The sequence below is a fragment of the Spinacia oleracea genome, chromosome 5 (genome assembly GCF_020520425.1).
Source record: "Spinacia oleracea cultivar Varoflay chromosome 5, BTI_SOV_V1, whole genome shotgun sequence".
NCBI lineage: Eukaryota > Viridiplantae > Streptophyta > Magnoliopsida > Caryophyllales > Amaranthaceae > Spinacia > Spinacia oleracea.
In genome coordinates, this window is record NC_079491.1 from 79,598,208 (window position 1) to 79,614,156 (window position 15,949).

At 35.2% G+C, this 15,949-nt stretch overlaps 1 long non-coding RNA gene across 1 annotated transcript; it reads left to right on the forward strand.

The window, feature by feature from the left end:
* The first annotated feature begins 14,119 nt into the window (after positions 1-14,119).
* Positions 14,120-14,552, forward strand: LOC130460936 (uncharacterized). The gene is made up of 3 exons (XR_008921162.1): positions 14,120-14,209; positions 14,312-14,383; positions 14,486-14,552. It is a non-coding gene; the product is annotated as an uncharacterized lncRNA (long non-coding RNA).
* The last annotated feature ends 1,397 nt before the right edge of the window (positions 14,553-15,949 follow it).

Below are 15,949 nucleotides of genomic sequence, written 5' to 3' on the forward strand. Positions count from 1 at the left end.
AACCTGATAATGTTGATAAATTATGGTCAAAATATAAGGACAACAACATTATCCGGAATTTAAAATCTAAAAAATATAGTAGATGAAGTTATCAACTTAAACAGAAAACACTATAAACATATTAATTCATGACTATGAATGCTCCATGAAAATGAACAAATGTAGGGAAGCAATGCGCTAAGAGAAGGTCAAAGAAGGGAGTATTTTCTACATGGAAAGTTCAACATAACTGTAGCTAACCAAATATTATCTGCAATCTACTCCGCGCGATCAATCAATTGAATTTACGAAAGTTGTTATTGTGGGGCGACAAAAATACCAGAGGAGAGAGAAAGGAGATAGTGGTGAACGTAGAGGCACAGGAGAAGAAGTGAACTTATCAGAAGTGAACTGATCAGGACTGTTCAGAACTGACCTGATCAGTACTGATCAGATCAAGACTGATCAGAGCAGGAATGATCTGATCAGGATTGAGCTGATCAAGACTGATCGGATCAAGACCGATCAGAGAAGGACTGTTCCACTAAATTATTTGTATTTTCTTATTAAAATTAGTATAAGTTCTATTGTGACAAATAATTTTGCAAACTCATCCAACCTAATATGTTGTGTTTTCAACAGGTTAAGCTATCTCCATTCTAAGAAGATTATTCATAGAGATGCAAACACAGAGAACATGCTACTAGATAAAACTAGGACTCTGAAAATAGAAGATTTCGGTGTAGCCCGTGTTGAGGCTTCAAATCCTAGTGACATGACTGAATAGACAAGAACACTTGGTTATATGGCCCCCGAGGTATGTCTGCCACACTTACCTGTTTTCATTTTGAACGAGGATTGAGTTAAGGGATGCAACTAAACAGTTAGCTCCAATGCCTTCCCCTAGTTTTTAGTTTTCTACGAGTTATGTTTGCCTAAACGGTGGCGTAGCTCAATGATTAAGCTGAAAAAAGTCATTCTAGTACTAAAAATTGCTTGGAAGTTGTATCACTGTTTTCAGAAGGAAAAGACTGGACTGGAATATCCATATGTATGGATTGCTTGGTTGGTTTCACTGCTATATTAACATACCCCTACGGCCCTACTAGAACAGAAAAGAAAACAACTCTTCTAAAGTAACATGATGAGCTGATGGAAACTATGAGTAGAGTAAATATGTAACAAAATTTACCATGCTACTAGGTACCATTTCCAGAGACTGGCTTTTACTTTAGCATCTTTTTGTCAATGTATTTTGGAGTATGGTTGATTTAACAAAGAAAAATACAAAGTTTTATAATGGCGGTCTTATGCAAACGGCCGTCTTGGTGTCATATAAGTTACGTAAGCTCAATATACATACAGATTAATCATAACAACTCTGAGTTTTAAAGCTAGTAAGCTCAATATATATACAGATTAATCAACAAGTTGGCAACCACTTCGGGATCTGGATACAAATCATCAGGAAAGCTGTCATATAGAACTAATATAGAAGTACTATATTAGCCTCTGTATCTGTTTCTACTTTTAATTATGGATAAAATTGTTTTAGGGTTCAACAACACTTTGTGTCTAGATCAGCTGCCCATGCAAGTATGCAACTGAAATTTCAAATGATCATTTCTCATGTGAAGTAAAAAACATCCCTTCCATGGTAGGAGGTTGAAACTTTGTCACTATGACCTAGAAAAATCTATAGTCTACAGCCCTACACAGAACTTATCAAATACTCAAACAAACCCCATAAGTTTAACCATTTGTGGAATGATCCATAAGAAATAAGATCAGAATATCAGCTCACGTCATAAAATATGCTTGGTAAAACAGAACACCACATATAGGTATATCATCTCACAGTGCTCCTGTTAGCCTCCTAACTCTTCAGTAAATCAACCAACATGGAAGCATAAACCAACACAAATTTTTAATGAAAAAAGAAAGGAAAACATTAAAGCGATATCACATTTAAATTGAAGATAGCATAGAGCACTCATGTATCAAGTGTTGAAATTTTTTTTTTTTACAACTTGTGCATCTTCAGTGCATGAAGCTGAAAAAACTATTCAATTTAAACAACAAAGGCATACAAGGGAAACCAGAGCCCGGGACACAAAGGCCTCAAACTGAAGCAGATTCGAAAACTTGAGCAGCAAGAAACAAAATTGAGGATGTGAAAGCATTCCAAACTCTCATTAGTTGGTGAGGACAGAGTACATAAGATCTGAATATCAGCTCAAGCCATAAAATAACACCTAAAGCACAAAAGCCCTGTATTTCCATACACCAGCCCGGTATTTTCATGAACTAGGATTCGAAACCCCTAACCCCCTACTCTAGATGCCTTGACTATCAACTACAGCGAGGCTTAACAATATTGTAATACCATGTCATTCTTTAATAAATAATAACTAGATTTTCTTTAAAAACTAATCAGATTTTCTGGTTCCACCTCCCAACCTCCCAACCCCCCAACCCAAGATTAAGTTAAATCATCTTGCAATCAAAAAAACACTCTAAATTTATTATGCAAAGCCTCTTAAACCCCGGAGTTCATGCAAAGGACAAGCAATGGGGAAATAAAATTTCTTCTGATCATGGAAATAGTATAACTTACACAATCAACAACATCTAAAATTAACAATGAAGCATATAATTTCTGCGAATTTCAGAAACAAAAGTATAAAAAGAAACGAATTACCTGGCGAATTTATCCGGCAACACCGAGGACCAAGCAACAAATAAGAAACCATAGGATGCTCGAATTTCCCCAATTAAAAACCAGAGAGAGCAACGAATTTATCTTGAATTTGTTGGGCGAATTGTGAATTCAATAATTGGGATTTTTCATGAATTTATAGGATGAGGAGTGATATAGCTTATACTGGGAGATTTGACTTTGCTAACGTAAAGGTTGAAGACGGAATTCAAGGAATTCGTTAATGGCCGGTGCTGAAGGTGAGGAGGAGAGAGACGAATTCATTGGAAATCTGACGAGGGTGGTTAGGGTTCGTAACGCAGAAAGGTATGTCGGTGGGAGAAGGTTGAGAGAAACGTGGGAGCTCGGTTGAGAGTTAGGCGGGATTCTGTGAAAAAATCAGAGAGAGTTAGGCGGGATTTTTTGCCCAAAAATTCAGTTGCTTTGCTGCCTCACAAACACGTGCAACACACGTGTGTTTTTTTGGTAAATAGCGACGCTTTAGAACGTCAAAATATTTTGCGGCTCTCTAAAGCGTCGCAATTTAAAAATAAATATTCGCGCCCCACCTTTCCTTGCGACTCTTTGTTAGACCGTCACAATGATTCCGTCTCAATATGTACCTCTTTTTTGTAGTGTTAACATTCGGCTGGTATGTGTGGTTCATGTTTATGAATAGAGAAATGAGAATATGAAGTTGAACATAGTTGAAGAGAGAGGGGAAAGGAAAACTAAAGGAATTAGGCATGTTGATAATCAGTTAATAAGAGCCTCAGTTCTTGGCCCTTGTCTCCTGGTGTTTGATCCTTTTTTTTTTTAGGCCATGTTAGAGCTTTTAGTTTGACTGAGTTACAGTAATTATATACTACATAGTTAATAGAGAGAATATAAATAGAGTTACAGTAATTATATACTACATAGTTAATAGAGAGAATCTAAATATTGGAAGAAAGCAAGGAAGATTTGCTTAACTTTTTTTGTCATATGATGGGGAACTAAATAGGTTCTTGTTTAAATTTTGGCAATTTTCACATTAGCTTTGCGGGTGCTTCCAGTTTAGTTAAAGTATACAAAAATGTTAAGATGAAAAACACATTCATCTAAATAGGAACAACATCCTTGTCAAGGATAAGGGTTTTAAGATGGATCATCAACTCCAATTCTTTCTACTAGGATATCGTTTCTTAATGGCGTTTTTGGAACTCTCTTGGATTCTTATAGGAACATATGATTTCTTAAATTCCAACAGAAAAACAAGCTATGTGTTCCTATAAGACACCTTTTTCTTTAGCAATTAATTGTTGTAGTGATGTATATTTTTGCTGAAACAAGACGCTAACTTGTAACAATGTTGGACATACAACTACCTTAACAACTGGGTATCATGTAACAAATTACCTTGGAGTGGTTTAATTGAGGGAATGTTGGGCCCTTAATTTTGTAAACTATACATTATAATTTAGTAATGAAATACTCATATGTATATATGCTTACGTTGAAAAACTACAAGTTCCATAAACTCCTAGATTCACTATTGTAGAATAAAAGCACAACAAAACCATACGTACTATTATTCCATAGCCTCATAAGCACTAGAACACATTAGTGTCAAATTTGAAAATCCCAGCTACACCGTGCGCAACGCGCGCGGACGGCGACTAGTATATATAAAATAAGAAGTTGTTGTGAAATAAAGAGGAAGAGAGGAGAAAATGGGAGAGAACAGTTGTGTGTTTTATTTCATGAACAATGGGTATATATACATACAATAGAATAGATTTATTTGGGGAAAAATAAACCCTAAGATCTAGAATATTTTGGAAATATACTAGGGGTATAATGGGCATCCACATAATATTCATAACACTCCCCCTTGGATGTCCATTATTGAAGATTATGCCTCGTTAAAACCATACTAGGAAAACCCCGTGGGATAAAAACCTAGTGAAGGAAAAAGAGTACATCATTCTTCATAATATGCTTGAGATGTTGCCTCATTAAAAAACCTTACCAAGAAAACCCAGTAGGACAAAACCTTGGTTAAGGGAAAATGAGTGCAACGCGTATTTCTCCCCCCGATGAATACATCATTTGAGATCTTCTGGTGCAATTGATCCAATATTGTTGAGTAGCTTCTGAAATGTAGAAGCATGGAGTTCCTTAAATATTGATTCTCCAAAGTTTAACTTGAATCTCCGATTCTCCACTTGAACAGATGAAGTGAATATCTTTATCACCAATGCTTTGAAAATAATACCTGTAAGATCATTTGCTTTTCACTATCTCATTCGATACGTTTGTTTTTAAGTTTCTCGATGCATAATACTTTAGCTTCACCTTAGATAAATACAATTTCTTGTATGATATTACAAAACTTATCCGTACATATTTGACATATATACCTTCTTCTGGAGGACATAAATGATAGTTTTTTATCAATATTAATCAAATTAACTTTCTTTGGTCATACTTTTAAGGAAATACATGATCATCGTCCAACTTGGAGGTATAATATAACTAATAATGTTACCTATACTATGGTTCTTCTGGGCCATAAAATAAAATCCATCATAAGGACATTACATACTTTTATCTTATATTTTGAATTAACTCATATTTGTACAAGAATTCTTTCGTGAATAAATTAATATGTATATTTCGTAACTCTCAAGTACTCAAACTACTGGTTGAGAACTTAAAATGAAATTTCAATAACACTCCTTTAGAGTTTTGATGATATCTCATCAATGTTGTGACATTCATATGCAAAACTTAAAGGGCTAGATGTTTAGGAACATCATGTATAAGTTCTCCAGGAACTCTTCTTATTTGCATGGTTCATAACATGCTATTAAATCAATAATACATATTTTTTTTTCCGCAATTATTAGCCCAATGGAGTAAGAATCCCCTCTTATAAATCTCTATGAAATTGCAAATCCGTCTTACCATTCTTTGGATGCATATTCATGTACAACATCATAATATTTTTGAAACACGTAATACGAAATTATAACCGGGTAAATCAAAATCATACCATGATAAAACATAAAACAAACTAAATGTATAATGAATGATGCATTTACCTATTAACTACACATGTATATGAATGTAAGACTCAAAATGCAAAATACTATACAGTGTGGATATTTCAAATCCATAACTTGTTGGACTTCAGGTCCATGAGCTCATTTGATCATTATAATGATGTCTACATCGAAATAGACATAGATTTACAATCCCCTATTCAATCCATTATTTCTCGCATATGCATTATATTTCGGTTCAATCATCTACCGGTATCATCAAAATTCTTCAACATATATTGTGCACGCTATTTATTAATGATATATGAATACTTATTCAATAGGTATCATTCCTCTTTTCTCATACACTATATAATAGTGTTTTCTTTCTTTTCAAAAATATTATCAACTGCATTATCTTGCCGTCATTTTCATATCATCACTATGTTGGAACCGTATTTATAATCTACTTCACGTGTAGAGATTTAAATAGTTATTGGCAAGATATATATATTTCTCAACACTTATTATATGTAACATCGAGCACTATGACTATCATATACCTTTATGTCTCTGGACGTGTAACAATTTAACACAATTAAGTCATAGATATTTATGTCCAAACATACTTAGAGGACATAAAGTGGCATGTACACTTATTCATATGGGTATCAATTTAACATTTCATTCTCTAACTTCTGGTTAGATTCTCAAAGTGATCATTGTAATTATGATAATATAAAACTTGGCCATATTGTGATGTGATATAACGACACAAACAGGTGTCTCAATTATAACGGCAAGACAATCAAAATAAAACTTATGGAAGATAGCTTGTACTCTTCGGGAGTATTAATTACAATTTTGGCACATATCACAAAAGTATCCATCTTCAGAATGGTGTCAAAACGATGTAATCTTGTACTCATGCTCATAAAACGAGTCAATAAGATATGAACAAATATTTGTACCAAATTCAACATCGTTGTATTACAATATTTATCATACTACTACTATTATTATGTTGAGAGCTATCTCCCCCTAATCCTGGCATGTATTCATGTACAAATTTGGTTCGGAGAGTGCTACAATTTCTATTAGACATATGCTTTCATTATCTTCATACACCATGTTTATCTAAAGTTTCTTCCTTTTTCTTTCAATGAGTTCTAGTAAAGCACAACAAGATATTTTGGTGTAAAAGCCCCAATATTTTTTTTTTCCAATACTAATGGAAATATAAATTTGTGTTTTCTCGTCATCAACTTTTACATACTTTCATAATTTACAATTTCACTTCTAGTGTGCATATGTATATCTTAAAATTACATTCATATTCATTCATTCCACCATAAATATACTATATTATACTTTCACGTTCTCGGTCATAACTACTGGCATGATCTTTTTCATTTTTAATCATACAATTTCTCATTCACTTCTGGAAATGATTTATCTAGTTGAACATGAATCATGAATTTTAAGTTTTGTTCATCCAGAAACAGAAAATGTAGTTACTATTAAAAAAATCTTCCTTAAAAATCCTTCTCGCAATATTGTTTTTTTTTTTCAAGAACATACTAGTTCCATTAAGGGTAAAAAAAATGTTGGAAAAACACTTTTGAAACTTGCAAGATTCAAGCAAGATTATATTTACTTTGTATTAAACCAATTGAGGTTATCATGAGTGGTTAAGAGTCTTTTGCTTCTTAACCAAGGTCTCGGATTCGAATCTTGTGTATGGAAACAGAATCTCAACTTGGAGGGATGCTGCCCATCGAGGTACCCATGCAAACTCATGCGGGAGATTAGTCCACTCGCCGAAGACGATGGGAACTCCTCGTATAGACAAAAAAAATTGACTTTCTACTAAAATAATTAATAATAATGTGAATAACTTATTTCATATATCATGTGATCTTATTAAAATAATATATGCAAGAATCGATCCGAATGATCCAAGGAATAAACATAGCCATGGACATATATAAAAGCAGTAAAACTTATCCATGATGCATATGGACTTATATAAAAATGTATTATTTGATATAAAAATCATTTGAAATCTATCACTAAAACAAAAATCCATGGTAATGCTCAACAAATTAATAGGTATATACCTCTCATCCAAATACAAAATTAAACAGGTATTAATCAAACCTTTTTTATAATAAAATTCAAACTAGTAACTTGCATAAGGGAACTTGGACCATGTAGATATATGACACAAGTAATTATGACATGTATACAAAGTATGAAATCAACTCAATCCATGTACCAATAGCAATTAGCAAGTGACAATATTAAACTTATATATTGATCAAAACAAGATCATTATTCATAATTTCACGCACATGTTTAACGATGTAAATAGCCACAATAATATATTTTGTCTATGGTCATCTATAATATAAATTGTTGAAAATGTCTATACTGGCACTTGTTTCCCATATCTACCGGACTACCGCTAGTAGTAGTCTGCAATGACCCCGCGCTAGAAAGTACACCCAAGTTGTGGTATTTACTAACTTCTAATACTCACACCTTTTATTGGCAGCAAATCTTCCAAAAATATTCTTATCTAGATATGTGAGTCTCAATAACAAAGTTCCATAAAATGATCAACTAATAGAAGATGACTAAATAAGATTCGATTGGAGCCTTCCAATTTAATTAATATATCATCCATCCTAAACTCGTATCCACCTAGTACTCCTCCCAGATTTTACGAGAAACATTAATTTAAATCGAGAATCAAATTGTTGATTGTCAACAGACTTATACCAGATTCAAGTTTGGGTCTGTCAATGCCTATCTGTCTCACATCCTATATCCCAAAATTACGTTGTTTCTCCTCACAGATAAAAGAGTATGAGATATTGGCTGGACATTAAAATTGACCCCTTTCCCATGTGAGGCAAACTTGTTAATACTCTATACCTCCACTAAATTTATCTTAAATCAGTTTTAAACACCGCAAACATTGTCCATTTAACAACTCTTAGGGTATCGACGCTTAAAAGTTATACAATTCAGATCTTAATGTAGGAACATATAGATGCATAAAGCGGAATTTCAGTAAACAATTTCCTAACATCTATCACAGGATCTCATGCATAATAATAGTATAGATCAAATTATGACGAAAGAATAATCACCTTTGTAGCGTGTTCTCCCGTTCGTATGCAAGCTTCGAAGATCTGAGAGCCCCACTTGTTGCTACTCTACTTAGTCCACAAGCACCAATTGAATCCCACGTATGCTAGTACGGAAGAGAACGATCACGATCAATCTCTTGCTTTGTTTGGGAAGAACGGCGTTTCAGAGAATAAGAGTTAGGGTTTTGTGTTTTTCTTTTGTCAGATATTGAACGAACGTTATTTCTGAATCCCTGACATTATAACTATTATAATGTTAGGGCTTTTAGGTTAACACAAAGCCCAACCTTATTTCTCTTAGCAGGCCGGTTGTCATAGGACCTTTTGGGCCCATTCCAATTAGTGCTTATATGTGTGACCTTATAGGATTAATATGGTTTAGTTGTAGGTCCAATAAATATTGTCCTACTAATCACATTTATTCTCTAGCAAGCAAATATGATTACTAAAATAATTAACTTATTATCTTCATAATTAATTCCTATTTATATTTAGTAATTGCCGGAAATGTCTAAGGACATAATTCCTTCAATCTCCCACTTGTCCGAAGACAAGAACGCAATGCTAAATTCCTTAAGTCTCTTAATGCCAAAATTTGATAACACACTGTTATTCTCAAATTCTAGTTTCTTGATCGCCGAGTTCGAACTGTTCAAATAATGATTAACATTTTAATCCCATTCCGCATGGCCATACAATTTTCAGTTCTCGCTCATCAAGAGGCCCAGACACCATTCCTATCAAATAGGAGGACTTATTCACTCTTGTATGACCATAAATCCCACTCAATTCTTAGCCCACCTGATCACTGCCTTTATAACCTCCTTTTACGGCGCGGCGTTTAACAGCGTCACGGTTAAACTAGTTGTCTCGTGGTTATTAAGACATACTCCTGTCTAAGGAATCCACTAAATATGAAGTTTGATTCTACTTTTAGAATCTAGTTAGGTCAAGTCTCAATGCATCAAGTATACATCCATATAATCAATTAGACATCCCTATGTCTCCATAGCCCATGGAACTGCACTATCAATTACTCCCTCCGTCCCAGATTAGTTGTTACACTTTCCATTTTCGTCCGTCCCAGATTAGTTGTTACACTTCTAAATTAGGAATGACCCCACAATTATTATATTGTCTCTCTCTTCCCACTAATTTTTTTCTTTTGTCCTCACACTCTCTCATTCAATTAAAATAATACTCCACTAACTCCTATCACATCTACTTTTTCAATAAAATAACAATTGCTAACCAAACAACCACTTATCACCTAAAACTTTGTGCAAAGGTAAGTATAACAACTAATCTGGGACGGAGGGAGTAATTACATGCTAGTCTTCACATAAATCACTTATGTCCAATTTAGTGATTTAGACTAGGGACTTTAATAAGTTGTGATTTCAGTTCACTTTATAGGGTTCCGTTATCAAAACGTTTTCGATAATCCTATTTGAAAACACAAGTTATTTGGACATTTTATTTAATACTAAACCAAGCAATTAAATAAGAATGAACTTTCATTGATAAACATTCAAAGCATAATAAATGTCTTTACAATTGTAAACATGGAGTGAAAAACCTAAAGTCATTCTCCCATATGCCTAAGCCCCATAGACCTAGTATGACTCTCATGCTTAGGTTGAGCAAGGGGTTTAGTCAGAGGATCAGCCACGTTATCCTCAGTATGAACCTTTCTTACTTTCACATCCCCTCTTTCAACGACCTCTCGAATAAGATGGAATCTCCTGAGCACATGTTTGGATTTTTGGTGTGATATGGGTTCCTTGGACTGAGAAATGGCACCATTGTTGTCACAATACAACTCAATGCCATTTTCAATGCTAGGAACTACACCAAGTTCACTAATGAACTTTTTGATCCAAATAGCTTCTTTTGCTGCATCACTTGCTGCAATATACTCAGCCTCTGTTGTAGAATCTGCGATGGTACTCTGCTTAGAACTCTTCCAGCTCACAGCCCCTCCATTGAGACAAAATATGAAACCAGATTGTGATCGGAAATCATCTTTGTCACTCTGGAAGCTTGCATCGGTGTATCCAGTGGCAACCAACTCATTATCTCCACCGTAGACTAAGAAATTATCCTTAGTCCTTCTCAAGTACTTAAGGATATTCTTTGCTGCCATCCAGTGTGCCTCTCCTGGGTTTGACTGGTATCTGCTGCACATACTCAAAGCATATGCAACATCCGGTCGAGTGCATGCCATGGCATACATAATGGACCCTACTGCAGAGGCATAAGGGACATTACTCATGCGCTTGACCTAATCAGGTGTCGAAGGACACCGAGTCTTGCCAAGTGAAATTCCATGTTGCATGGGAATGAAACCTCTTTTGGAGTTTTCCAGCTTGAACCTTGCAAGAACCTTATCAATATAACACTAGTAGAAAAAACCCCTGTTGCAGCCCCCTTGTTGCAGCGTACAGGTATTAATACGCTTCAACAACCAGTCGGTCAACGCGGGTCAAACCCTTTAAAGGGTTATTACAGCGTACAATTTAATTGTTCCCTGCAAAAAAGTTTGTTGCAGCGTACATTTTAAAAGCCCCCTGCAATAGCCTGTTCTTATTGCAGCGTACAATTTAGAAGCCCCCTGCAATAGCCCGGGTAAAAAAAAATTCGCTGCAGTATTAGTTGAATAATTCAAAACAAATCAAAGCATCTCAAAATTTGGGTTCTCGCACTTAACTCTCTTCTTCTTCCCTTAGATTCCCTGCGTCGTCCCCTCAAAAAAAATACCATTCCCTGCATCGCCCAAAAAGCTTCCTCGTCGATCGTACTGGCCTCCTTGCCAGTCGCTGGTGGGTCTCTTTTTCGCCTCCTCTCCAGTCGCAACCTGTTACCTTGCTCGGCCGGTGGTTTCAAGGAAAAACTTAGCTGGCTCGCGCCGGTGGTTCCAAGAAAGAACGTTGCTCGCGTCCTTCTTTCCGTCAACCTCTTCCATGTCCCTTCTTTTAGGTTTGTTCAAGTCGCTTATCTGATTTTCGTTTTAAGAATTAGGGTTTGTTCATTTCATTTTTAGGGTTGTGTGAGTTTGTTCAATTCGTTTTTAGAGTTCAATTCGTTTTTAGGGTTTGGTCATAGATAAAGATGTGGTGGTGTTGGAATTAGAGAATGGTGGTGGGGTGGTGGTGGTGGGGTGGAGCAAGGGAGGTGGAGTTGACGGTTGTATTTTCACTACGCACTTGAATCATGTATGACAGTGTACCCGAAATCTCTGACAAAACCCACCAAACTCCATAATTCTATATTTATTTTATTGTATTTATGTTGTCTTAAGTTGAGTACATCTTGCCTCTTTTTAGCTTGTAATTTCTGCTACAGATCTCCAGTGGTGCTTGTTCTTGTTCTTAATCTTCTGTATTAATATTCAAACTTCTGTATGCAAGATGCTGATTGATTTTCTCTTCATTACTTGTCAGGTTCCAGAGCAAGATTGATTCTGCTGAAGGATCATAGCTGCCAGGACATTCATACCCGTCATGTTGCACAAGGTTGTAGTTGCCTGCTTGGTGATGGTGGTGGTAACATTGCCTTGTAAGATTCCCTGTGTATTGGTAACTCCCTTAAGAACTGTGTAGTAGATTTCATCATTCCATGTGTCTTATGCAGTTGATTTCTAACTTGAGAATTATTGCCTCTAAAGTGTGTGTATTTCTAGTAGTTATCCTTTCATTGATATGTATATGAACTAAAAATCGGTTAGGAGCGGGTCACATGAAAATGGTGTCGAACATTGGTAGAAAGGGATTCAATATGTTCTGGACTCCTAGGAGATTCAATATATTTTGCCAACCATCAATTGTTCAACCGAGCTTAAACTTCAGATTGGATTGTGTTGCAGATGAAGAAGAATGGAACCTGAAATTTGCTTTCAGTTATCTTCGCTTGATATTTACAGAACGTAAAATGATGTTGCTGAACTTATGTTATTTTTAGGAACTAAAATTTTGTTATGAGCTATAAGTATGTTTGAGGGAAATGCCAATTTATATTATAATATATGTTCCATTTCAGTGTTATTGCTTTTGGGACTCTTTGCAGTCATCTAGTAAGTTAGTTTTTAGATTAATTCAAGACTAATTTTGCTGTTCTTGTCAGTAAACTAAGAGTTAATTAATTGATGATGATTGTTTTCAACAGGGAACAACTTTGCTTTGGTTGACATCCATGATCCCTTCACTGAAACCATCACCTTGTGCTTAGTCTAGTGGTGAGAGTTGTGCCTCAGCTACTCCAATTCAGTATTATTTCTGTTTGGTTCTTTTTGCCTAATCTCGATAAAGAGAATCCCAACAATAAAAGGGTTATAGATAGTTTCTTCAACTGGTATTATGCCTCAACAAGATTAGCAACTATAATTGCTTTGACAGTTATTGTGTTCATTCAAGATAAAGGTTGGCCAATTGGGTACGGTGTGCCTGCATGTCTTATGGTACTTTCAATCGCAGCCTTTCTATTCGGTTCACCATTGTATGTTCATGTCAAGGTTAAGGATAGCTTGTTTGTTGGTATGTTTCAAGTTCCAATAGCCGCTTTTCGGAAAAGGAAAATTTAGTCGTCCTCCTATTGAGGATGAAGATCAGTACTTTCGCGGAAATGGCTCTGAGAAAACAACCCTCAGTGACATCTTAAGGTAATATTTTAATACTCTAACATTCTACAGCACTTTGAGGTTTTTGGTGTGCTTATTCTGTTGATCATGAATCATTCCACTACTCCAATATTATACTCTGGTCAATATGGACAAAATCACTACCATGATACTATGCTCAATAAGTTCTAAAGGTAGTATACATCATTCATCGTACGTTAGATGATGACATTTATTTATGGTTCTTTTTAGTGTTTTTTGTTTAATTATTATTTTTATGATGTATGAAGGACATATCCCTGGAGAATGTGTCAAGCATGTATGAGCTTTTTGAGGCATTTCATGTTGTGCCATTGAGGCAGGCTAGCATCCTTTTCATTTTAGTGAAGCATGATAAATTGAGTGCTAGACCAAGGTATGCAGTTTATCTAATATGTTTTGTTTACTAGCTTTTGTTTTAGCATTACGAACTTGGTGTTTCAGGAATTCGGGTTCATATCCAAAATGATTATTTAGGGAAATAGGGTGGAAATTGTAACTAGTTGTTTATGTTATTGTTTCATTTGAAGGTTTATGCTTTAGATGCAAACCGCAGCAAGTTCTGAAAATTAAAATAGCATTGATATTCTGCTTCTGACAGGTTCTAACATTGGTGTTACTGGATCTTCCTGGACTTCTGTTTTTCTCCACATATACTCTCCTTGTCCTCTTTTGGGCAGAGATCGATCATCAGGTAGAGTGTAATTAATCTGATGTTGCCTTGCTTACATTTGAAAATGACAACATTCATTTCATCTTAGCTCCTTTTCCGCCTAACAAGTGCCTACTTTTTCAGGCTAGATATCTACCAACTGATAAGCTGAGGCTTGTTTACATATTGCTAAACGCTGGAATTTACTTCATACAGGTTTATTACATCTCATGTTTACTTTATCTTTCATGTTAGTGATTTGTTACCAGTTTATTTTCAAAGGGTTTGAACCCATGATAGTTATATTTTATGCTTTAGGTTTGTATCTGGATTTTTCTCTGGTTGTATAACAATGAAGCATTGGAAACCGTAGGACGGATCTTTATTGCAGGTTTGTTTCTGTTATTGATGATGATTTTTTTTGTTATGGGACCACTATTTTCAGACTGTCTAAACTTCTTTATATTCTGTCAGCTGTCTCATTTGTTGCTGCTATCAGTTTCTTGTTTTACGGACGAAGGTCAGTTTTTGAATGTTTGAGTAGTTTGATCGTCTATAACCGAAAAACAATGCAAATTTGGTATACCAGTATACTTCGTATCTGTATTTACTTGTCATGTTTTCTATGAACGACTCCAGATTGTTTGTAATGCTGAGACAGTTCCCAATTGAATCTAAAGGAAGAAGTAAGAAGTTATACGAGGTTTGTCTTCTTTCCTGAAACATTTTTAGTCCAGTTTCCCGCGTAATTTCTAAGTTCTAACCTGCTAACAAAGCAGCCTTCTCCTGGAAAAAACCAGTTAATAGACAACGCCTAAATGAGTTTAAAGCCAATAAAACCTAGGGTCATGTTAGCTCTCCTCAAAGCTGGTCTCATTTATCAGGCCATTATCCTGAGATAAACCAGTTTAAAGCTAGTAAAACCCTTTAAACAGGAGTCAAAGTGTACTGCCGTTATATACAACACCCATGAACAACCTAAATATGACCTATAGAAACAAATAAGAGCACGGGAGAAAACAACACTGTTATTTCAGAATAGAGTCTGGACTCAGTCGACGAGCTAATACCCCTCTTCTCTCTCTTTCTTCCCCTCAACCCTGCTTGTAATAGATTTCCTGTGTGACCTGGCTACTGCTCACAAATTCATCAGATAAGATCTGATAACTTCTCAATATTTGAAGATAGGTCTTTAAAATTTTAGTTTGGCCTAATAACTCTATATTTTACATCGTGTTTTATCCTATTTACAAGAATTTTAGGGATATTTCTTTCTTAGTTGCTTGAATGTTAAAATGTGACATTTCATTTGCATTTAATCTAATGCTCCCTACAAATTTTTGTTTTTGTAAAGGTCTATACTCTGAGGAATGCGCCTTATGCTAATGAGGAAATTGATGTGGTTCGTGAGCAATGGTCTATACTCCGAGGAATGCGCCTTATTATTGGCCTGAGCGCGCTTGATCGAGTTGGTTTAGATGTTATAGAACAATCTTTTATATTAAAATGTATGCGTATGTTGAAATTGGGACGTACATATATTTAAATGTAGTACGTGTATTTTGGTTTTATGATATATACAGAACACCGGTTATTGTTTTTATATTTGTTATACAATTTGAGATATTATTATTGTTGTTACAGGTTTCTATATTTGGTGCAAGGCACTCTAGCTATCCCTAAATAAAATTAAATTTTTTCCGCCAAAAGTGATTTGTTGCAGCGTACATATGTATATGTACGCTGCAACAAGGCTGTAAAATTTGGCAAAAATTATGACCT